Source organism: Somniosus microcephalus, chromosome 9, assembly GCF_052327205.1.
Source record: "Somniosus microcephalus isolate GS21.2 chromosome 9, FLI_Smic_1.0, whole genome shotgun sequence".
Classification (NCBI taxonomy): Eukaryota; Metazoa; Chordata; class Chondrichthyes; order Squaliformes; family Somniosidae; genus Somniosus; species Somniosus microcephalus.
The window spans coordinates 119,724,651-119,748,810 of record NC_140995.1 but is presented as its reverse complement, the minus strand read 5'-3'; positions in this window follow the sequence as shown (position 1 = coordinate 119,748,810).

Here is a 24,160-nt window from a genome sequence, read left to right as displayed (position 1 = left end):
CCGTCCCCGGCCTCCTACACCCCCCCCCCCCCCCCGCGGCATTGCCGGCTGTATCCCGAGAGCCCGGCACTTCTCCTTGGTGCCGGGCTCATTGCCGGCACTCGCGAGCGGGGATTGCGCTGTTGCAGGCACCTCCCCCTTAACAGTGGGAGGAAGGCCTGCAGTACCGCAGCCTGCCGTGCTGCAGCGGGTGGCGCTGCAGCACTTGCGCGCCGATATTCAGTTTCAGCGCCCCAAGCGGGCGCGGGAAGCCTCGTTTAGCGGCCGGCTTCCATTTGAGGCGCAGAAACTGAATATCCGATGGCACAAGTGGCTCCGCGCGCAGCGGTAATTCCGGCGCCCAGAGCAGAGCTTGGCGCCCCAAACTGAATTTTTAGCCCTTTGTGTTTTAAAAGCAACTTTTTTTTTGCTGGAAATCTAGACTTGAAAAGAAACACGCAGAAAGTGGGAAAAAGAAATGAAGAGTTTGGAATCAAGATGGCGGCCACTCACCTCAACTCAGAAGCATTAGGCCCACCCACACACGCACCAATTGGTCAACCGTCAGGTCACTGAACTGTAGGATTGGTCAATCGTCACGTCACTCGACTCTAGGATGGCCTGCCCGCACACGCAATGAACCCGCCCCCGTGACGCAGCGATTGGTCAACCGTCGGGTCGCTCGACTGTACGATTGGTCAACCTTCACGTCACCCGATGCTAATGAGCGGATAATGAGCGGAATTTTGAACGTTTTTTGGATACCGTCGACACAATTTTTGTCCGACCAAAAAGTAAATACACATATGAGAGTCCCCTAATGATAAGCTTTCTTTTGATATTACATCTGTGTAGGTACGCTCTATAACTTTTGATTGTATAGCCGGACAGACAGAGAGACAGACAGACAGAGAGACAGACAGAGAGACATATAGTATACAGTATATAGATACTGTTATAGACATATACAGTATATAGATACTGTTATAGACATATACAGTATATAGATACTGTTACTGTGCTTTAAGTGTTTATTTTTGTATTGGAGGGTTAAAAGTATAGTAATAAACTATGCCTGATATTGAGTAGCTTTATTACTGTAATATTAGAGTTTTATCATCACATCGTGTGAGCTGAAAACTTGAACAGCACTAGCACTAATTCCCTGATGTAACTGGCAACCCAAAGGTTAATGAAGGCAAAATATATGGAGATCAGGCAGCTTTGATAGTGGATGAAATGCTCAACATGAGGGCTATATTATTCAAATAAATAACCATTTGGCTTCAATTGGCATCTGAGAAGTTTCATAGTGCAGCAGCAACAGTACTCCTACATAGAGTGTTCTTATTAAAGTAGCAGGGCATCTTCCTCCTGATTAAAAATAATAATTTTTTTTAAATCACTGTTTTCTGAAGATTCTAGAGTTCCTGACAGATGGTGCTTAAAGTTTCTTAAGATAATATTTGATTTAGCCCCGCTCAATTAATTCCCATTTGTGGGGCCACACAGAGAAGGCCTCTCACAGCTCAACTGTTGTTTTTAAGAGTAAATTTAGTTTCCTACAGAATCACAGGCCTAGCTCCTGCATCCTGCTGTAGTGAAAATGACTTGCAATGCAAGATAGTAACCTCCTATCTGTAATTTATTGCAAAGTTGCCTAGGAAATGGATTACAGAATTCTTAATCTTTTTAAATTCTTTCTTAGCATACAAATTGCTTTAAAATTTATGGTTTGTGGTTAACACGGATGACTTATTTAACCACCTCTCTATGGCCTGGCATAAACCGTACAATGAAGTTATTTTTGTTCTATTTATGTTTCGCTAGTATCACTAATTTATGGCACCGGTCTCAATCACTGGGTCAGGATTCTTTAGAATCTGATATCCATGATCTGCTCATGAAATGATCTGTTATATCTTATTCCGTGGAAGACATCTTTTATTTTAGAATGTGACATGTAAAATCACGAGTACTTCAAGCTTCCTGATGATATTAAGGTCACTGACTATGATTGAACAGTCTTATAATTAATAAAATTATTTTGATTCTTTGAAGATATAAAGCCAAATTTGGGGTTCTTCCTTCTTCAGTAAAACACAGATAAAACCCAAAATGCTGCAAATGTATGGCAGATCAGTCAGCATCTGAAAGACAGTTAGATTAGCATTTCAAGTGGGACTCCAGAAGCATTGTAAATCCAATTGATTACTGCAAAGTAATTGGGCTGGATTTTCCAACCTCGGCGGGTCCGTGGCGTGTGGGGACCCCGCATCTGTCTCGATCCTGGCCTCCAACATGATTTTCCGTTGATAGGGCTTGTTAAGCCCGCCCAGTGCGTTTCCCGGCCAATTAATAGGAAGCGGGTATGATGATATCAGCCGGTTTCCTTAAAGAGGCCATGTCCACATTGTTTTTGACAGTTGTGCTGTCAGTGTTCTACAGCATTGAGGTGCTGCAAACACTGACAAGCACTGTACAAAGGTGCACGTCTGCACCCAGGCTCTACCATGACTCCCTCCATATGCTTATGGAGGGAGTCACAGCACGCAGGGAGGTTCTCTTCCCTTCCCACGGGTGGAAGAGACCTCCCCAGGAGACCAATGCAGCCTGGTTGCACATTGCACAGGAGGGCACAAGCAGGGATATCGTCAGGAGGACCTGGCTGCAGTGGCACAAACCTTTCAATGATCTCAGTAGATCAGGAAACGTTGGTACAAAGCCACACTCAACTTCATACTGCTGTGCCTCTCATCATATCCCCATCACTCTGCCTTCCCTGCCCTACTCCTGCGCATCCTTACTCACACCAACTTACCTTGCACCTCCACCCATCCCTCTCTATATACGTTATCACTTCCCCATCTCACTAGCCACCCCTCACACTCACCCACATCCTTGTCCAATCATTCAAACTAACAACACACAAGGGTAGGCACTTGTGTGCTTTAGTCAATGTTCGTGTAAACTTTCTGTTAATGTGTTATCAAGCATTGAAGCCTTTATTTTCAACACTTTGGGCTCGATTTTCCCAGGCCCGAGGAGGCGTGATTGGAGGCGTGTTTGGAGGCGTGTGAGTTGCTAAAATAGCCAAAACTGGTGGGCGGGCCCCATCCCGTCTCCGAGCAATTTTCCCAAATGCGTGTTTTCTGACCCACTTTCCATCCCGCCTCCAAAAGGCGGGATAGGCCCTTAAGGCCCTTAACCACTTAATTGCCTCTATAATCCCATTTTGAGAGGCCTTTCCGATTTTAACACATTTCTCCCATCCTACACGCTTCCTCTGGAACACGCCAGGTAATGCTGGTGGCCTCACTAGTGGATTGCTTATGAACAGCTGCAGCTCCACCATTACAAAAGAGTTTTCACCAATGATCATTTACAGGTGGCAGATCTTGAACTTTTAGCAGGCATACTCAGTGTTGTGGAAGTTTGGAGCCTGACACTCATCTCCAGTGTGACCTCCTGGGAAACCCCTCTCCCCACCTTGACTAAGGGCTTCCTCAACTGAGGCATATACCAGAAGCATGGCGACCATTTAATTCCTTTCCTCCTGGTCAGCAGATTCGGATGAAGACCAGCCGCGGCAGCAGCAGAACCATGAACAACAGCAGCACCAACTGCAGCAGCAACAACAGGAGCGCCAAGCTGCTGCTCACCCACCTGAAGATGCAGAGGCCAGAAGGTGCCAGAGCACGACCATATTGCTGCCCGGGATGCAAGGAATGCACTCATGTTGGTCACATTTGCTTAGCCTGTACAATCAAGCACTTTTGCCTCGCACCTTCTTACCAGAGCATCGACAATGGACAAGAACCTGTGGATTCCTATCACTCTGACCACCATAATGACAATTGCAAGTCACCCTAAGCCCTCAATGTGGAAGTCCCATTTGCGAAATGACACAGGCCACAACTTCAACAGCTTAGCATCAGAATTTTTTATAACAACAAGCAACGGTGGCATTTCAAAAATAAACACAACATAACACCCAAGTGACTACCCTTGTGACTACTTGTACATTATCTTCCTCTTACGCATGCTCCTACGTGGTGCTTCCCCTGTGGCTTCAGCAGATGTGGAGGCCCCTTGCTCACTTTTTTGCTGCTCCTGTCTCGACACCTTTGGCAGCCGTCCTCTGGGGTTGTGAACCTGTGAGGGCTCGGCAACAGTCTGCTGCTCCTGCGGCTATGCAGGGAATGAGACGCCCATATCAGTTGGGTGAGGACTCTGGTGGGACTCTGACCGAGGGCTTTGCAGTGGCATGGTCGTGTGAGCGCTTGGAGAGGAGCCCCCACTTCCTTGTTGTCTGCCATCAACATCCCTCTCATGGGTCAGCCCCACTTCAGCGCTAGCAAGTGGCTTCAGGGGGGCCATGAGGACCCGTTTCTGCACTGGATGTCCTACTCCAGAGGACTTCCATGAAGGTCTGGTTTCTCTGCTCAATAGCTGACCACCGCTCCTCAAGAGATGTCATTCTATTCTGAACAACCCTCCTCCTGTCCTCGTTCTTTCCCTCTTATTGTGGGCTCTCTTTTCCTGCAGTGAGGGACACAAGTGGAGTTTGAGTGAGAATGAAGGAGTGAGTGTATAGATTCCATAGCATAGATGCTTAGAAGGAGACAAAGGGCCCTCCCTGTGTGTTGTAAGTTGTCATTGCATCACAGTGATAGAGAGTGTGAGGGCTGCATGGTCGAATAGTTAAGTGAATGTGACCATAGAGAGAGAGGGAATGGGTAAGGGTGCAGGGATGTAAGTGTCAAGTGGGATGTGGAGGAAGAGGTTGGCAAAGCAGAGTGCTGGTGAGGAGAGGCGATGGGGATCAGATTGAGGGTGATCGGAAAGGCATACTCACTTTTCCTGTGCGGAGAAAGTCATGAAACCTCTTCCTGCACTGCACCCAGGTTCTGCGGCACATAGAGATGGAGTTGACCTCCTGGGCCACTTGCAGCCACACAGCTTTAGTCTGCTGGGGTGGCTTTTTTCTCCCTGAAGAAGGGAAGAGCACCTCCTTATTAGATCTTGCTCCCTGCACCAGAGCTTGGAGGGAGGGCTCATCAAAGCGAGGTGCGCACTTTTGCTTGCTGGTGGACATGGTCGGTAAATGAAGTCCTTCATGCAATGTCCAAAGCATTTCCAGTCTCCAGAAGAAGCAAGGCTGCTTGCAGGCCTTAAAACCAGCAGCACTGATGACATCATCGGAGGCAACTTTCAGGATGAAAAGGCTAATTGGGCCAGGGGTTCCCACACGCTGGAAATCAAGTGCCCAATTAGGGGAAAATCGCACTTTTTTCCCACATCAAATCGGAGTCGGGGTCCTGACAGGAAAATCACCTGACACGCCCCAGCCCGCCCACACTGGCAAAATCGAGCCCTTTGTCTTCTTGGCCAGATTTGTGTGTACCTTTGGAAGTGTTTTAGTGAGTTCCCCCACACCAATGGTGATGAGTGTGAAAGGAATGGCTTGGACATTGTAAGGATGCTTTATGGTGCTAGTGTGGGGTAGTGCCAACCTGGCACATCATGTGGCAGCCAAGTTGTACAGTGTTAAGTGAAGTAAATCTGGACATGGTGAGGCCATTGCTGGCATCCCGCACAACAAAGTGCATGGATGATGATGCCCTCTGTCCTGTGCAGCATCAGTTGATTGCGGAGAAAGCTGGTGTTGTTGTTGGTGCTGCTGGTGTGCTCGGTGATGCTGGTGCTGGGGCTGATCGTGGTGGGATTCTGAGGACCAAGGTGAGATTTTTTCAAGCGCACCGATGCTGATGGAATAAATGGCAGGTGAGGTTGAGATGACAGAAGCAATCTGTCAATGGTGAGAGAGGTTGTTCCAATGAGGTGACACTGGATAGAGAGTTTGCTCCAAACATTTGCAACCTGCATAATGCTCAATCTGTCTTCCAAATGCAGTAAGCAAGAGCTTCTAATCTTGGAAGGTGAAGACCTATGAAATGGGAGCTTTTATAGACCATTTGCAACTGTCAGGTTTGTAAATCATTCCATGCTGACACAACACCCGACCTCCTTAACTGCCGTGATACCCGGTCTCCGGAAACCTCGTTAAAAAACTGGTAAAATGGTAAGTACATGGAAAATGGTTCTTAACTACCTTTTAACAAGCTTTTAACTATCTAAATTGGCTGACCCGGCACTTGGTGTCAGGGATGACAGACCTGACACTTGGGAGACCTACAAGGAGGCGAGTTTACAGTGGGATACCGACCCGTCTTTGTGATTTTGACAGCGGACCTGCCTCCAAACCAGTACTCTGAGCGCCGGTAAAATTCCCGCCATTATGTGCATTTCTTGCACTAGTAACAGTACTCATGGTTACACAGTCAATAAGGATGGTTTATTTGTTGTCTAAAACAGGACAAAAAAGAATAAATCCATTATCGTAGCCTAGCTCTTTAAACAAATGTTAGAAATGAAGATTTTTTTAAATGCTTTAAGAACAGTATTACCTATCAATAATATTGTTTGCCTTTAAACAAACAACTAGCAATGAATGAATAGTAAAATGTAATTTGATGCAAATCTACAGGTTATCAAAGTGCCAGGTTACAGTTACAAGGGTTGTCATATTATACCAAACTTTCAATTCTTTCAGTTACACTAGCCTATATTTAGGATTCAGCATTGATATTCCTGATGAGTGCTGAGGGATGTGCTACTACCTTATCTTTGTTGTACAATGTGTTACAGCAGTGGTCCCACAGAGGTAGGGTATGGGAACCTCAGGTGAGGGTAGTGAGCTAGCGGCAGGCCTCGTTGCCCAAATTTGCCCCTTTTTCTGCCAATTTCCAGTGGAATAATGCAGAAAAATTCAGTTCAAAGTATCCCTAACATAGTGAGGTGCCATTCCCTTCCTGCTATCTTGTTAGGTGGTAGATGTGCAACTCCTGTTTGTAATTGGAGCAGTGGCAACAAACCTAGGCGGTAATTTTGCTGATTAAGAAAAATAGCTTTCTTTAAATTTAATAAAAGTACCGATTTTTTTTAGTAACGTAGAAAATATGTGTCTGTTTTTCTTGTGGACTAATAAAGAAGTAGATTGCCTTGGCATTTACTAGACTAATTAATCTGGAAGGAGTAGAGGAACCAGCATTCAGTTTTGGATAGAAAGGTGAGTATGCATCTATTTCCTCTGAATGTAGTAATGGTTTACATTAATATATTCTAGGTCTTGTGTGCTAGGTGTAGACATCTCTGGTTTCAGTTTCAGCTCTGTGAGCAGCCAAACTTGCATCCTCCAAAGGCAAAGTTAAGTCTCAAAGAAGCGCAATTTGGTGGCCTTATTGACCATTTGACAAATACTGAAAAGTAGGGCCTTCCCCTGACTTCTGTTGGTTGATTAAAGAGCATTACTGATGGTAATGTTGTGTCTTAGTTGAAGGCAAATTTTGAACAGAGAAATAATTGCATAGTGAAGACTTATGTGTTTTATTCTTTGAATCCTTGTTCAGAAGACAGTTCAAATGAGCACCCATGAGCATATTTTTCAGATTCAGCTGGCCTCACAATCATTTTTGATAACTTGTCAAAATTAATTAACTTTTCAGCAGTTAATTAAGGTCATACCTCAGTCAGCTTTAGTTTCTCAGCATTCAGTTACTGATGAAGACTTGGAGCAGGGGCCTGACATACCACAGATGTGCAGACCTTAGTCTAAGAGGCTGGTGATGACATTTGGAAGCCAGCTTGTGTTTTGAGAGAAATTGTTTCCACTAGTAAAATATGCTGGAATTACAAGTGAGATTTATGTTTTTTTAATCGGCTCCAATCATTTGCTTTAGGATGGGTAAATCATTAAGAATTACTACTCTTCACTAGAGGTTGAAAGAGGCACCATTTTCATGCAAAAGTATTTGGCAAAGCTTTTTCATAAGTTTACAAACACATGATGAAATAACACATATTGTGCTGAAATGCATCAGTGTGTCACTTCAGTATGACATAAATACATCAAACATAATATGAAACTCTTGAACCCACCAGAAAAAAAAAATTAACAAGTTTGCCAATACTTTTTCATGAAGTCGGGACCACTTTAAATGCTATAGCAGCGAAATGAGCAAAGTTACAAAGGACAGATTTATTTCACATTGATTACTATTGATTACTATACCTGAAGACTGAATTCTAACGCCAAGGGGGAGAAATTCGGTATAGCCCCGCTTGGGGCGCTAAAACTTTAAGGGGGAAAAATTCGGTATCGCCCCATTTGGGGCACCATTATTGGCGGTGCGCAAAGTTTAGCGCCCGACGCTAATTATCACCTCCGACAGCAAACTTGGCTTTTATCGCCCCTGAAGGTGATTGGAGCGCTAAATCAGGTGCTACACACCTCTCTTAAGGCGCTAAGGCCGAGGAGCGAGGCGCTACCTCACAGTGCTGGCGAAGCTCATGTGATGTCAGTCAGCAATGGAACACAGACACACTGGCACCGTCCAATTCTTAAAGGGGAGTTCTGACGAATGGTCATCGACCTGAAGCATTAACTCGGTTTCTCTCTTCACAGATGCTGCTTGACCTGCTGAGTTTCTCCTGCATTTTCTGTTTTTATCTTAAAGGGGAAGGTTGATCCTGCTCTCCATCCACATCCTGCTCATTGCAGCCTTGAATCTCAGCCTGAATCTCAGCCTGGAGAGACCTGTACATCAAATCTGCTGGAAAGAACAATGGAGAGAACCAGGGAAAGAGCTCAGAGTGCAGACCCCATAGTCTCTTCTAAATCGATACAAGGAAAATCAAATCAAAATCAACCTGCAAAGTGCTGCTCAGTACCCAAAACTCCTTCACACAGCGTTGAATCTCTCCAGAAGTCTCTCTCTCTCTCTCAGAATGCGTGGTGCAAAAATGTCACCGACACAAAAAGGCAGGAAGTGGTCGCCTTTAAATAGCGCTCCCCTAGTCCCTTTCTGACAGCATAACGCTCCCCTCAACCTGTCGTTGCTAGCAGCAGGCGGTAAGGCAGGGGGCGCCACTCAATTTCCAGTCCGGGGCACTAACGGGCCATTGCGCACTCGACTGACGTCACGATCTGCCGGCGCAGGAAATCATGGCGGTAGTGTTTAGCGCCGCCACAAAATGTCTAGTTAATTTCGCGAGCGGTGCAAACATCGCTGCGCCCGGGCGCTAGTTGCTTTGCACCCCACTTGGCACCCTCTTAAGCCGCTAACAGGAGGTGCAAACAACTGAATTTTTCCCCTTAAAAGTTGAAAAATTAGCACCAGGCGCTAATCGTTCTTACCTCCCGCTAAATTCAGTTTTAGCGCCCCAAGAGGGAAGTGGAGCGCTAAATCAAGCGCTAACCACTTCTCTTAGGGCGCTAAAGTGTGTGAGAGGGGCCGCAGTGGCAGAGCGCTGAAGAATGTGCAGTGCAGTGCTACCTGCAACAAAGGCTCCTTCCCTCGCTTAAAGGGAAGGGCCAATGATGGTTTGCAACATTCTTCTTCTTAGTTCTGTGGGGCTAGGGGACCTGCGCAACTTCCATTACAGCACCAATCACTCGCAGCAATGAGGCTTCAAAAACTTTCAGCAGGCACCAGACTGGTGCGAAGAATAAAGTTTAGCCTATCTGACCACCGCTGCCTTTAATTATCGTACCCCAAGCAGCCAGCCAAGGTGACAATGCCTCTTGTTGCTGCCGTTGTTGACACCCGGTGATGCAGCAGGGGGCGAATTTCACATCCGGGGTGGTAACGGGGCGCTGCACACTTGATGATGTCACGATCTACAGGGCGCTAGAGACTGAGGCGGTAAGTCTTAGCGCTAGCACAAAACCGCCAGGGAAGTTCGCGGGTGTCGCTGAATTTGCTGAGCCCGCTCGGTAACCCCTTAGTGCCCCGTTACCATCCCCCGCAGGCACTAATGGGAGGCGCAAAGCAGACGAATTTCTAGCCCCAACAGTTCAGCAAAAGGATGGTCACTTTATGAAGTGAGTATATGACACTTATTCCATAACACACATATAAATACTTTAATTGTTATTCTAACCTTTGATTACTTCACATTTTTAATAACTAAAATTATTGACCCTGGACACAAAAAAAGACCAAAATGCTTCTACGATCTTTGAGTTTCCAAAACTATCTGTCAATTCAATCTTCCTTGTCTTCAAGAAAAAGTGCTTTCTTTCTGTGGGAAGGTTTAAAAACCAAAAGGCCATACATCACTTTTGTCATGAAAATATCCTGGGCAGGTGATGCGATGGTGCATTTAACTTGATTTACATCATTTCACCCTGTACTCTTAAGCAAAAGAAAACATTGGCTGTTATATTTCCAGGTCTTTTCTATCCTTCTTATTCTAGATGGTTTCAACTCTCATATCTTAGATCACTCTCATGGACAAGTCTGAACTCCCCATACTTTTGAGAATGCTTATCCCTGCCTTGCGATCTAGATAAGCTTGCAGTAATATAACTGGGAAAGAAACAGAAAGCCCTAAGTGGCAGTTGCTTTTTGCTACTTGACTTATCCTAAGCTGCCACAGAAGTGGTAGAGCATCACATTGGATCCTGTTTTAAATTTGCAAGATCAAGCAAATTTATTTTACAAAAGATGAACAAACAAACAATTAATAGTCATATAATAGACACATTTATTATATATTTTAAAGAAGGGGGTTGATCATAACATTGTGAATAGGGGTTGGCAATTGTCACATAACGTTACTGCCACAACAAAATAACTGCAATTTGAAATTGATATTCTTCATCTGAATACATTTCCACACTTTGACCACTGGGTGGCTCTACACTGATGTCCCTGCATGAAAGCCAATGTATGTACCGGAAATGATTTGTAAAGATTCATTATAATTATGATGAATCTAATTATTTTTAAAATCAGATCTCAGCAACGTGAAAAAAATCAGGACTTCAGAAATCTCTAAAAAATAGTTAAAAAAATCAGAATAATTTGGGGTCTAAATTTGTTGCACTCATTTTATAGGCCAAAAAACGGGAGCAACGATAATCAATTTAGCAGTGAGGGATCCGGCCTTTGGTCTGCACAGGTGTTCGGGCCGCTATTAAATTCATCGAGGCCTCTTTTAGGCGACTGCATTTCAAAATTGAAATGAGGCTCCTGCACACATTTCAGACCCGATTGTGAAATTCCTTTGGATAACTCGGAACTTGCGGTGGGCAGGAACTGACTGGTATTTCCGGGACTTCAGCAGCCTAACCAGTGGTCCTTAATGGGACTGCTGGAGGCTGCTCAAAAAAAGGCCGCAACACTTAAAGGGAAGGGCTATTTGTGGAGTCGGAAGGAGCAGGAGTGCTTCTCCTGGTTCCATAAAACAATTGTTGGGGTATTTGCCAGTCTGCCTTCACACCTCTCTCGATCGCTTCCCCATCCCCACCAGAACTTACCTTACTTATGCCAGGCAATATTGGTTAGACCCCAACAGACAAGCTGCACCAGGACGATCTGCATTATTAAGATGAGGCCCAAGGGGGAATTTAGGATGGTCCTGTGGCCTCTCTGTTCCAGTGTTCCATAGCTGCGTGTCACTGGAATTGTGCTTGATTTGGGTCGGTAATGAATTTAGGCCCAGTTTAATAGTTGAAAAATTGAGCCTGAACCCACCCCCCTCCCCCCACCCCCCACCCATCACCACCGTTGAGGAGTTTTGAAGCCCCCTGCGTTGCAGTACTCCCTCTCACTGAGGTATTTTTCCAACCCCACTCACCCTTTCTCCTCCATTTTCTCCCCCTCATCTTCTTCTTCAACAACAACAACAAAAACAACAACAACTTGCATTTATATAGCACTTTTAACGTAGTAAAACAACCAAAGTCACTTCATAGGACTGCAATCAAACAAAATTTGTCACCGAGCCACATAACGAGGGCAAGTGACCACCCTGTCTCCTCTACTTCTGCACCTCTCATTTCCCCTCCTATATTTCCCCTCTCCTTGCCGCTCTCCACACTCTCTCCCTTCTCTCTTCCCTCTCCTCTCCTCTTTTCTCTATCTTCCACTTCTCCCTCTTCTTCTGCTCCTCCACCTTCCCCTTTCCTCTCCACTCTTCCCCCTCCCCACCTCCTCCGTTTCCTTCTCTCCCTCCCCTTCCTACTACCTCCACTTCCCTCTCTCCTCTTTCCACTCACTCCTCCCTTTCCCGCACCTTTTTTCCCTCGTAACTTCTTCCCCCTCCCACCTCATCCCTTCCTGACTTCCTTCCCTGTCCTTGGTCTCATATCAGCCTGCAAGACCTCAAGACAACACTTGGCCTTGACTGCCCTTGTACAATGCTGTGGCAGATTGACTATTCTATGACTAAAAGTCTTGCATATAGTGTACACTTCCTGTCCAGTAAACATACTTCCTGTTATCAAGGTTTTTCAATAACACTATTATGTCAACCTTTACAATGTAGACATTTATCATGGGAAGCTGTATGAAAACATGTTAATGGGAATTTCTATCTGTCACTGTACAGTTGCAGGTCTCTGGGCAGTAGGTGGTGCAAGTCACTCAGCTGCCAGCTCTATGTGCCATTTTGTTAGTTTTCCTCCAACTGCTTTGAACTTTAAGTAAAAATCTGTTGGTCATTGAATATAAGTGTAAATATTTTCCCCTATATTTGGCATCCCGCCATGTTGTTCCAGTGTTGAGCCGGGGTCTGCTGCTTACTATTTGCCGGCCCTGGCTTGCCCACTCGCTTCTGAGTGCCTCCTGCAACCCCGCTACTGCCCCACTTACAGGTACATCAGTTGTGGAACTCTAACTACTTATAGCAGAGAGATTCCGTTAGTATTTACTTCAACAACGTCCCCACCCCTGTACCTGATAGAGAATTGTTAGCACAGCAACCTCCTAGATTTACTGGTTTGGACATTCTAGCATCAGATCACACTGAAAGTTAACACTGAAGAAGGGGTATGCATCCAAAACATGGACTTGTCTTTTCTCTTTGCTGATGTTGGTTATCTCCAGCATTCTCTGTTTTTATTCCAGAAGTACAGCAATTGCAGTTTCTTTTCCTTTTTTATTTGCACTGAAAATCAGCTCCACTTTTTTTGGCACACAGACACTAAACTGAAGGTCTGGCCTTGGCTAAAGCTTTATGCATGTGGGAGCTCATACTAATTTACACACATGCCATTCAGATGTGTTTTACCCCTCAGGAAAAATCTTACTGGAGGGGTGGGGGTTGGGGGGGAGGGCAGATAAAGATCTTCTAGAGACTTAGGCCTAGAAATTCAGTATCGCCACGTTTGGGGCGCTACAGTCGAGTGTGCGCTAAATTTAGCGCCCGGGGCAACTTAACGCCACCTTTACCGAAATTGAGTTACATCGCCCCAAGAGGTTGCTGCTGCGCTAAAGCAGGCGGTGCACGACTATCCTAAGGCGCTAAGCCGGTGAGCCGAGGTGCTACCACCGAGGGCGGGTGCGGCGCAGGTGCGGCAAGTTAGCGATTGCAGGCAGACACGCTGGCGCCGGTCACCTCTTAAAGGGGGAGGGTCAATTTGGCTTGCAGCCACGCCCTGCACATTGGAGCCCTGATTCTAGGCCTGGACAGACCTGCTGCGACATCGTTACGCCTACGACCATGGAGAAGGCCAGGGAGCGAGCGCAGCGCTTCAGTGAGGGGGCCCTGAAGGTTCTGGTTGGCGCAGTGGCGCGCAGGCGACCTATCCTCTTTCCTGACAGTGGCAGGAGGCCGCTGCCCAGCGAATATAGAAAAGCTTGGAGGGAGGTGGCACACAGAGTGACCTCCAGCAGCGTGGTCCCTAGGACCCCAACGCAATGCAGGAAGAAGTTCAACGACCTCACTCGGGTTGTCAGGGTGAGTACCCTTTCCAGTATCCTCTTCATCCCTGCATGTGCACCTCACTTTATGGCCAAAGGGTCCTGAAAGCCCCAATGCCCAGCCCTCATCCAACACCTATGGGACTCTCATGAAAATCACATGCACATTCACTAGTTTACACACTGTCAGGGCTATTCGACCATGGGAGGCAGTGCAGGCAAGATCAGGGCTTCACACAGTCAGGGCTATTCCACCATGGGAGGCAGTGCAGGCAAGATCAGGGCTTCACACTGTCAGGGCTATTCCACCATGGGAGACAGTGCAGGCAAGATCAGGGCTTCACACTGTACTGAGAGCCTGTCCTTTCTCTTGCAGGGCAAGCTTGCCCACAATAGGAGGCAGCAGCAAGGGACCGGGGGAGGCTGTCCTGAACTTAAAGACCTCAACGATCTGGAGCAGCGAGTGGAATGGATTATGGCAGGCCGGCTGATTGGCCCCGTCGCCACTGGAGATGCCGACCCCGTTCTGGACAGCAATGGTCAGGTCATCACCTTTTTGACCTCTCTCTTTCCACTTGTGCCTCACACCAGCATCCTTTGCCACTATCGAACCAATGCAGTGCATTGCAGCATTCATGCCTCCCTCGCTGCCGCCCTGTCCTCTCACTAAAGCAACTCTTGTACCTCCCTGCTTTCAGATGCTGATTCGCCAGGTGAGGAGGCGGGCCCTCAAGCTGGCACTGTGAGTGAATCGAAAGGCAAGAAGGAGGAAGAGGAAGCCGGAACATCAATGCCACCCTCAGCTGAGGCAGCCCATGGCCATGATGGCGACATGTCTTCCCTGGAGGGGAGCAGGGGGGAAGGGTCTGAGGAGGGTGAAGCTCCGGGGCCCAGCGGGCTGCAGCAACGCAGGGGGGGGGCGGTAGGGAAGCTCGGCGGCCTTCTCCCCGGAGGGTGAGTGTGGCCTCCAGTCCTGCTACAGTGAGCGCAGAGGAGGTGCGGCTCCTTGGTGAAATGGGCGCCCAGGCGGAGCGCAGGCACACTGAGCTCATGGATGCAGTGGCAAGGATGCCTGACTCCATAGAGTCACTGGCAAGGAGTGTACAGGAATTCGGGGCAGCACAGGCCAGGAGTCTGCAGGACTTCGGTGCAGCACACGCGGCTTCCAGCCAAGTGCTTAGTCGTGCCATGCAGTCACTGGCTGGTCTGATGCAGACACAGATCAGGGCCACACGAGCACTAACGGCTGCCACCCTCGCTGGATCAGCCAGGATTCGCCGGGGCCTTCGCCGCGCCGCAGCAGGCCAGCAGTCTGTGCTTCAGCGGATTGCTGCGCATGCTTCAGTGCTGCCCCGTGCGAGTGCCAGTGTCTCGTCCGACCAGGGAGTGCCTGTGCTCTGTCAGGTTGGCAGCATTCCTGCTGCCAAGACTGTCACTCCTCCACTGCAGCTGCCACCACCCGTAGGACAGACTGCTGCCGCCCAAGCAGTCAGCAGCCGGGCCCTCCAGGCCCAGAGCTGGTCCAGGCCGTCCCCCAAGGGCATCTGCCGACTCACTATCTGACCCTCAGCAGCCTTCCCCCAGCCTTGCTGCAGCCACTGGGGTCCCATTGCGGAGGAGCTGCAGGGTGGGCAGGGGCCAATCTCGCAAGCGAGGCAGATCACCCTTGCAGGCCAAAATGTAGGAGGTGTGGCAAAATGTTGTGTTTCTTTTTTGTGAAGGCCGAGGATCATGGTCATTTTTGTTTAACTCTTTTGTTCATTGTCTCCAGGTTGTGAGAGCCAGTTATGTCTGACTGTTTTTTCTGTATTTGTTTGTCATGCAGGAAGGACACAGAGTTTGTTAAATAAATAATTGTCTTTATTCAGATTGTGCATGTTTGCACTTTGAACTACTTGTTGCCTTGACCGGCTCAGGGTTTGCGGAGCGGGTCCATTCATGTTCTTTCAATGGTACAAGCCATTCCCTGAGAGGGGCCTAGAACTGACTTGCAATAAGCCGCTGACGGATGGCCCTTGCACTTTGTGCCTCCCTCCCGTCTTGGTGCTCCTCCTCCTCCTCCTCCTCTGGTGGTCCTCCAATGTCTGCTGACAGTGGCTGAGTCCTGAGGATAGCCAGGTTGTGCAGCATGCAGCACACTACAACAAAATGGGAGACTCGCTCAGGCGAGTACTGTAGGGATCCCCCGGAATGGTCCAGACAGCGGAACTGTTGCTTTAGCACGCCGATTGTGAGCTCAATGATGTTCCTGGTCGCTTGATGGCTGTCATTGTATTGCTCTTCAGCAGGGGTGGTGGGCGCACGGAGCGGGGTCATCAGCCAGGTGCACAAAGGATAGCCCTTGTCCCTGAGAAGCCAGCCTCCTGGGTGAGCCGGGGCTTCGAAAATGTCTGCCACAGAAGTCTGGCGCAGGATGAAGGCGTCGTGGCTGCTGCCTGGAAAGCGGGCATTGACAGCTAGTACCAGCTGCCTGTGATCACACACCAACTGCACGTTCAACGAATGGAACCCCTTCCGGTTGCGGTAATCCTCGGCATTCTCTAGAGGCGCCCGCAAACCCACATGCGTGCAGTCAATGGCACCCTGGACCATGGGGAAGACCGCTATTCTTGCAAATCCCATTGCACGCTCTTGCTGCTTGTCCAGTGTCATAGGGAAGGAAATGTACTGACGTCTCCTTTTGAAGAGGGCATTCATGACCTGGCAGATGCAGCAATGCACCGTGAACTGGGAGACATTGGCAATGTCCCCAGTAGCGGATTGGAAGGAGCCGGTGGCATAGAAGTTGAGAGCCACTGTCACCTTCACTGCCAATGACAGAGACGTCCTGCTCCTCAGCTGAGGCTGCAGATCTCTCTGAAGCAGGTGGCAGACCTCAGTGACCACCTCCCTTCTGAATCGAAGCCTCCGAATGCACTGCTCCTCAGACGTGTTGAGGTAGGAGAAGTGCTGGCGGTATACCCTGGGAGGGTAATGCCTCCTGTGCCGACGCCTGTTGGCCCTCCTCCGTCTGGCCATGATTGGCACTCTCTCTCGGCGTCTCTGAGCCCTCTCAATGCAATGGAGAAACCCAACGTTTCCACCCATTGCAGCCCCCATTATATGTGGCCACTCAAGGCTATAGCACTGAAAAATCAATCCAACTGCAAAGCACTGGGCTGAAGCCAGAAGTACCTGTGCGAGCGCTGAGTCAAAGCAGAAAGCTCTCTCCCTTTGTCTCTCTGTATATCTCTCTCTCTCACACACACAGAAGGAGTGGTCCAAAATGGCTACCACAAAGAATGCAGGAAGAGTCCCCTTTAAATAGCGCCCCCCCAGCCCCACAGCGACTGGGAACCGTTCCACTCAACCAGTCGCTGCGAGCGCCAGGCGGAAAGGGGGCGCTACTGAAGTTCCGGTTCGGGGCGCACCAAGGGCGTTGCACCATGAAATTACGTCAGGATCTGCGCGCGCAGCTGAGCGGGCGTTGCAGTTTTGCGCCGCCGCAAAATCTTCACTCAAGTTCGCGAGAGGCACAGATCGCGCCGCGCCCAGGCGCTAGCCGCTTCGCGCCCCACTTATTACCCTCTTAAGACGTTAGCGGCTGGCGCTACCAACTGAATTTCTAGGCCTTAGTGAATAACTGCACACATAAATAGAGTTTAGAATTAACAATACTCGATAAAGAAAGCTAAATATTATTTTCCCTCAAAAAAAACCATAAAAACTAGAAGGTGTCCTAAAACAATATCAGCTCTTCCAAAGATTCAATTGGTAAATGTACAGAGCGGAGCTATAGACACAAAAGAGGAAGGTCCAAGTTCAATCCTGGTCTATGCTGCTAGTCAATCGCAGTTACCTGGGGCACCAGTAACAGTGCTACAATTAGCCTTGTGACCCTGGACTCGGGAGGGAAAAACAGTCTTTTCCCTTCCCTTATTTGCTCCTCCTCCTGCTCTCTTCCTAGTCTTGCTCCTGCTCTTAGTCCTGCTCCTGCTCTCCTCCTAGTCCTACTCCTGCTTCTGGTCCTGCTCCTGCTCCTAGTGCTGCTCCTGCTACTAGCCCTGTTGTATGAACGCATTAAAGCATAGAATCAGGCAGATAGGCTCATAACTGCGATGTTCACTTTATTGCCTAAAATGGCAGACTGCCGTTTTCCTGGGTAATTCCCATAATGCAATGCACATTACATTACCATAATAACTGGTGTCAAACTCGCAATCAATACACGACATCCCCCTTTTCCTTGGAAACAAACTTGCAGTTTACAAACAGTTGCTTACAATATCACTGCATAACTTATTTGGTTTATAAACTTTTTACAAACTTGTGTCTTACCACACAACTAAATCATTCCCAGGTTTAAACATTTAACATCACCCATGCAGTTCTCGCACAGTTTATGTTGTGTCATAATCAGACAGTCTTTGGGGTTTTCTTTTAACCCTTTGAGGTCTGGCTGTATTGGGTATGTCTGACATGTTGGTGTCAGTGGGTATTGCCTGTGTCACAGTGGTATGTGTGTCAGGGTCTACTATACTGTCCTCAGTCCCTTGTGTTTCCTCCTGCTCATGGATTGTCTCCTTTGGTCCATTGGTTCTGTATTTCTTCACAAACGTAGTGGTTCTCGAGTAGCGTGCTCCGTCTGGAGATTCTACTACTACTTGACTCCCTGTTTTACTCAAAACTTTGTGGGGTGTGGCATTAAAAGGAGTGGTGAACTTGTCCACTTTGTCCTGCTGTACCAGCACCGTGTCGCCAACTTCCACCTCTGAGTATTGTGTTCTCCGTTGTTCATCTGCGTACAGTTTGGACTTGCCTTTTTGTTTTGCATCCCGGTCACGTACTTCCATGTCTGCGCGCAACTCTGTGATATCTGGCAGCTTTCCTCTCATTTTCCGTTTAAAGAGCAGCTCTGACAGGCTCTTTCCTGTTGTGGCATGATCAATGCTCCTGTACACAGTCACATATTTTCTAAGTTCATGTTTCCAATCTAGTCCTTCTGACTGAGCAATTCTGATTCTCTTCATCAGCGATGCATTCTGGTGCTCAACTTCTCCGTTAGCCTGAGCCTATTTTGCTGTCGTTTTCAGGGTTTGGTCCTGTTGTTTTCACAGTATTCTTTGAATAATTCAGATCTGAATTGAGGACCATTACCAGATTTGCAGGTGATTGGCAAACCATGACGGCTGAAGATTGACTCTAAACCATCAATAACCTTCTCTGTTGTGGAGGTCATGATGTCGTATTCATAGTAGCGACTATAATAATCAACTACCACAAGAATGGAGTGGTTGGATGGCAAGGGTCCCAATAAGTCTATAGCTACATCCTGCCAGGGGCCCTCTGGTAATGGTGTTGGTCTCAACGGTTCAGGTGGGTCGGGCCTGGCTACTATCTGACAGCCGTGGCACGCTTTACAGTGTTTTTCAGCTGCCTTGTCCATGCCAGGCCACCAAACCTTGGTTCTGAGATGTTGCTTTGTTCCAACTATTCCCAAGTGTCCTTCATGTGCTAACACCAGGGCTCATGCGTGTAACACTGTGGGTAGCATGATGCGTGTTCCCTGAAGAACTAGATACCCCACTACGCACAGCTCGTTTGCAATTGCTGCATAAGCTTTACAGTTCTCAAAATGTCCATTTGTGATTGCCTTCCGTACCTCAATCAGCTCTGGGTCGGTAGCAGAGGCTTCCTCCACCTCTCTAGTAGTGAGTGCTTTTGGTGTCGCACTCACAGCTACGAATCTCACGTATTCATCTGAGCCATGAGAATGTCTTCCCTGTTTTGCTGTCTCCCCCAGCAATTGTGACAGTGGGTCTGCAATGTTTTGCTTGCCTGGAATGTGTATCACCTTAAAATCGTACGGCTGTAATCTAAGTACCCATCTCTCTATACGGGCACAAGGTTTAGAGTGTGGGCCGTATATCACTTGTAATGGCTTATGGTCAGTTACCAAGTTAAATTTTCGGCCATACACATATGGATGCAGCCTCTCACAAGCCCATACAAGAGCTAAGGCCTCTCTCTCTGTTTGAGAGTATTTCCTCTCACAGTCTGTTAAACTCCAACTTACATAGCATATTGGCACCTCTTGTCCCTGTTGGTCCTGAACTAGTACTGCGCCTAAACCTACAGGACTGGCATCTGCTATCACCTTGGTTGGTGCGTCCTTATCAAAATATGCTGAAGTGCCGGCTCTGGCCAACTCTTCCTTGAGTGCACTGAATGACTGTCTCTGTTGTGATCCAAATTTAAATGGTATGTCTTTTCTCGTCAGGCGTCACAGTGGCTCTGATAGCGTTGCAAACTGCGGGATGAATCTGCTACTGTACCCAACGAGTTCCAAGAAACTCCTCACCTCTGTAGCATTCTCTGGTTCCCGAGCTTCTGCCACCGCTCGCACTCTCTCTGCTGTTGGTCCGATGCCCTTTTCAGACAACAGGATTCCCATGAAAATCAATCGGTCCATGCTGAATTGGCACTTCTCTGAGTTTAGTGTCAGCCCACTTTCCATTAGTCTGGTCATGACAGCGTGCAGGCATCTGTCGTGCGTTTCCTGGTCGTGTGCATGCACGATAATGTCGTCTGAGATGTTTTCAACACCCTCTATTCCAGCTAAGGCATTAGCTATCTCGTGCTGATATTGCTCACTAGCTGAAGATACACCAAATATCAGCCTCTTGTACCTGTATACTCCGTTATGTACTGCAAACGTTGTGATTTCTCATTACTCAGGGGTCAGTTCTAGCTGGTGATAACCCCATTTCAGGTCTAGCTTACTAAACACCGTCAAGCCGTTCATACCTTGGAGTATCTCATCAACGGTGGGGATTGGATATCGTTCCCTCACTATTGCCTGGTTTGCTCGTCTCATGTCTAGGCATAACCTTACATCCTTATCCGCTTTTGGTACAATAACCACAGGATTTACCATTGGGGTGGGACCAGTTACAGGTTTGATAATGTCCATGTCCCTCAATTGTTTTATTTTGGCTTCTACTGCCCCCCTTAAGTTGAATGGTATACGCCTGAATGTCTGGGCCACAGGCTTCACTTGTGGGTCGATATACAAACTGATCTGTTTTGTGTTCAGCCTTCCTACTCCCTGGAACACCTTTGGATACCGCTGTTCTAGTAGCTGTCTTACAGCTGAGACATCTGCGCCTATTTTTAAAACTCCCAGTTTCATGGCTGTCTCCCTTCCTAGCAACGGCTCTCCATGGCCTTTAACCACAATGAACTCCACCTGCTCAGTTCTCTTACCTATTGTAATCCCACGTGTGAATACACCTTTAACTGACAGTGGTCGGCTAGAAGCATAAGAGAATAACTTTCTCTCTGTCTTAGGGACATGTGACTGACACTTAATATGTTCTGACTTTAATCCTTCCCATGTATTCACATCTATCACATTACTAGTTGCACCCAAATCAATTAACATTCTCAGGTTTACTCCCCCCACACAAAAGGTAAGTCTCTCTGTCACGTTATTTCCAGTAACAGCAAATGCAAAGTCATTTTGTTCCTCTACATTGTTCACACTGTGTTTCTTTGTACCCTTTGTGCGGCATACTTTGGAGAAATGATCCTTTCCCTTGCACTTATGACACGTTTGTCCGCGTGCTGGGCATTTCGGATCTCTGCCCATGTGGTCTGTATGTCCACATCATTGACATTTCCTTTTGTTCCAATCGCCATTTCCCTTTGGTTTCTCTGTCGAGCTTTTCGCATAATACCCTCTTTTCTGTGTAACACGACGAACAGTACCTGTCTCCGCCTTCTCTGTACATGACATGGCTGACATCTGCTCCTCGACGTTTTCATATTGTGAGGCCAATTGTAACGTGTGGGCGAGCGTTAGACCTTGCCCTTCCTCTAGCAATTTCCTCCGCACATAGGCTGACGTGCACCGACTCAGGATAGCGTCTCTTATTTTATTATCCGCATCCCCCCCAAAAGCACAGTCTTTAGCAGCCTGCCGCAAGCGAGTAGCAAATTGTTGCACAGTCTCACCTGTCTTCTGGGACAACTTATGAAAAGTCTGCCTAGCAAATGCTGCGTTGACCTGGGGCATGAAGTAATGATTCAAAACACTAACCGCTGCCGTGTAGTCTGCTGGCTCTCCTGTGTCCGGTAGAGTCGAAAAGATATCCTGGACATCTGGTCCTGCTAGGTGTAGAAGTAGAGCTCTTATCCTCTGCTTTGTGGCAGCTGTAGAGATATCGCCAATAATGAGTACCTTGCCGTTGGCATAAAGCTCAAAAGACGTTAACCACCTCGTCCATCTTGTACCCAACGTGGCTGGCTCAGCGAAGCATGCAAAATTTTGAATGACAGTCTTCTCCATCTTAGCTAACTAAAACTAGGGCAACTATCTATTTAAAATGATTCCGTTCGTTATCCTCGTCGCCAATGTTGTATGAACGCATTAAAGCATAGAATCAGGCAGACAGGCTCATAACTGCGATGTTCACTTTATTGCCTAAAATGGCCGACTGCCGTTTTCCCGGGTAATTCCCATAATGCAATGCACATAATATTACCGTATTGACTGGTGTCAAACTCGCAATCAATACACGACAAGCCCTGCTCCTGCTCTCCTCCTAGTCCTGCACCTGCTCCTAGTCTGCTCCTGCACCTGCTCCTAGTCCTACTCCTGATCTCCTCCTAGTCCTGCTCTTACCCTCCTCCTAATCCTACTCCTGCTCCTAGTCCTGCTCCTGCTCTCCTCTTAGTCCTGCTCCTGCTCCTAGTCCTGCTCCTGCTCCTAGTCCTACTCCTTATCTTAGTCCTGCTCCTGCTCCTAGCCCTATTCCTGCTACTAGTCCTGCTCCTGCTTCTGCTCCTAGTCCTGCTCCTAGTCCTATTCCTGCTACTAGTCCTGCTCCTGGTCCTGCTCCTAGTCCTACTCCTGCTCCTAGTCCTACTCCTGCTCCTAGTACTACTCCTGCTACTAGTCCTGCTCCTGCTCCTAGAATTGCTCCTGCTCCTGCTCCTACTTCTGCTCCTAGTCCTACTCCTGCTCCTAGTCCTGCTCTCCTCCTGGACCTACTCCTGCTCCTAGTCCTCCTGCTGCTCTCCATCAAGTCCTACTCCGTATGCTCCTAGTCCTACTCCTGCTCCTGCTCCTAGTCCTACTCCTGCTCCTAGTTCTGCTCCTGCTCTCCTCCTAGTCCTACTCCTGCTCCGAGTCCTACTCCTGCTCCTGCTACTAGTCCTGCTACTGCTCCTAGTCCTACTCCTGCGCCTAGTCCTGCTCCTGCTCTCCTCCTACTCCTACTCCTGCTCCTTGTCCTACTCCTGCTCCAAGTCTTACTCATGCTCCAAGTCTTACTCTGCAGTGCTCCTAGTCCTGCTCCTAGTCCTGTTCCTGCTCCTGCTCCCCTCCTAGTCCTGCTCCTCATTCCAGTCCTGCTCCTGCTCTCCCCCTAGTTCTACTCCTGGTCCTGCTCCTGCTCCTGCTCTCCTCCTAGTACTACTCCTGCTCCTAATCCTGCTCCTACATTCCTCCTAGCCCTGCTCCTGCTCCTCGCCCTGCTCCTGCTCTCCGTCAAGTCCTGCTCCTGCTCCTAGTCCTGCTCCTGCTCTCCTCCTAGTCCTACTTCTGCTCCTAGTCCTGCGCCTGCTCCGAGTCGTACTCCTGCTCCTAGTGCTGCTCCTGCTCGCCTCCTAGTCCTACCCCTGCTCCTAGTCCTGCTCCTGTTCTCCGTCAAGTCCTACTTCTGCTCCTAGTCCTGCTCCTGCTCCGTCCTACTCCTGCTCCTAGTACTGCTCCTGCTACGAGTCCTACTCCCGCTCCTAGTCCTAATCCTGAACCTACTGCTGCTCCTGCTCTCCTCCTGGACTTACTCCTGATCCTAGTCCTGCTGCTGCTCTCCATCAAGTCCTACTCCGCATGCTCCTAGTCCTACTACTGCTCCTGCTCCTAGTCCTACTCCTGCTCCTAGTTCTGCTCCTGCTCTCCTCCTAGTCCTACTCCTGCTCTGAGTCCTACTCCTGCTACTGCTCCTAGTCCTACTCCTGCGCCTAGTCCTGCTCCTGCTCTCCTCCTACTCCTACTCCTGCTCCTAGTCCTACTCCTGCTCCAAGTCTTACTCATGCTCCAAGTCTTACTCCGCAGTGTGTATTGATTTCTTTGTGGGTTCAATGACGAGACATTTATGAAAGAGAATGAGTTTTTATCTAAAGTCTGTTCAACTCTTTATACAGCATTTCAGGAGACACCATGCTAGTGATGCATCTAGAACAAAACTGAAACTAAACTAAACTGCCTTGCTTGTCTCGGTCACATGACCTCTGCTGGTCAGGCATAAGTAATCAATACCTGCAAACATGCTGGTAAGGCATCATAATCAAACAGGCAAATAACATCACTATTTGCTGATATCATTACATCTCCTTTTCTTAAAACAAAAGTATTTTACTTT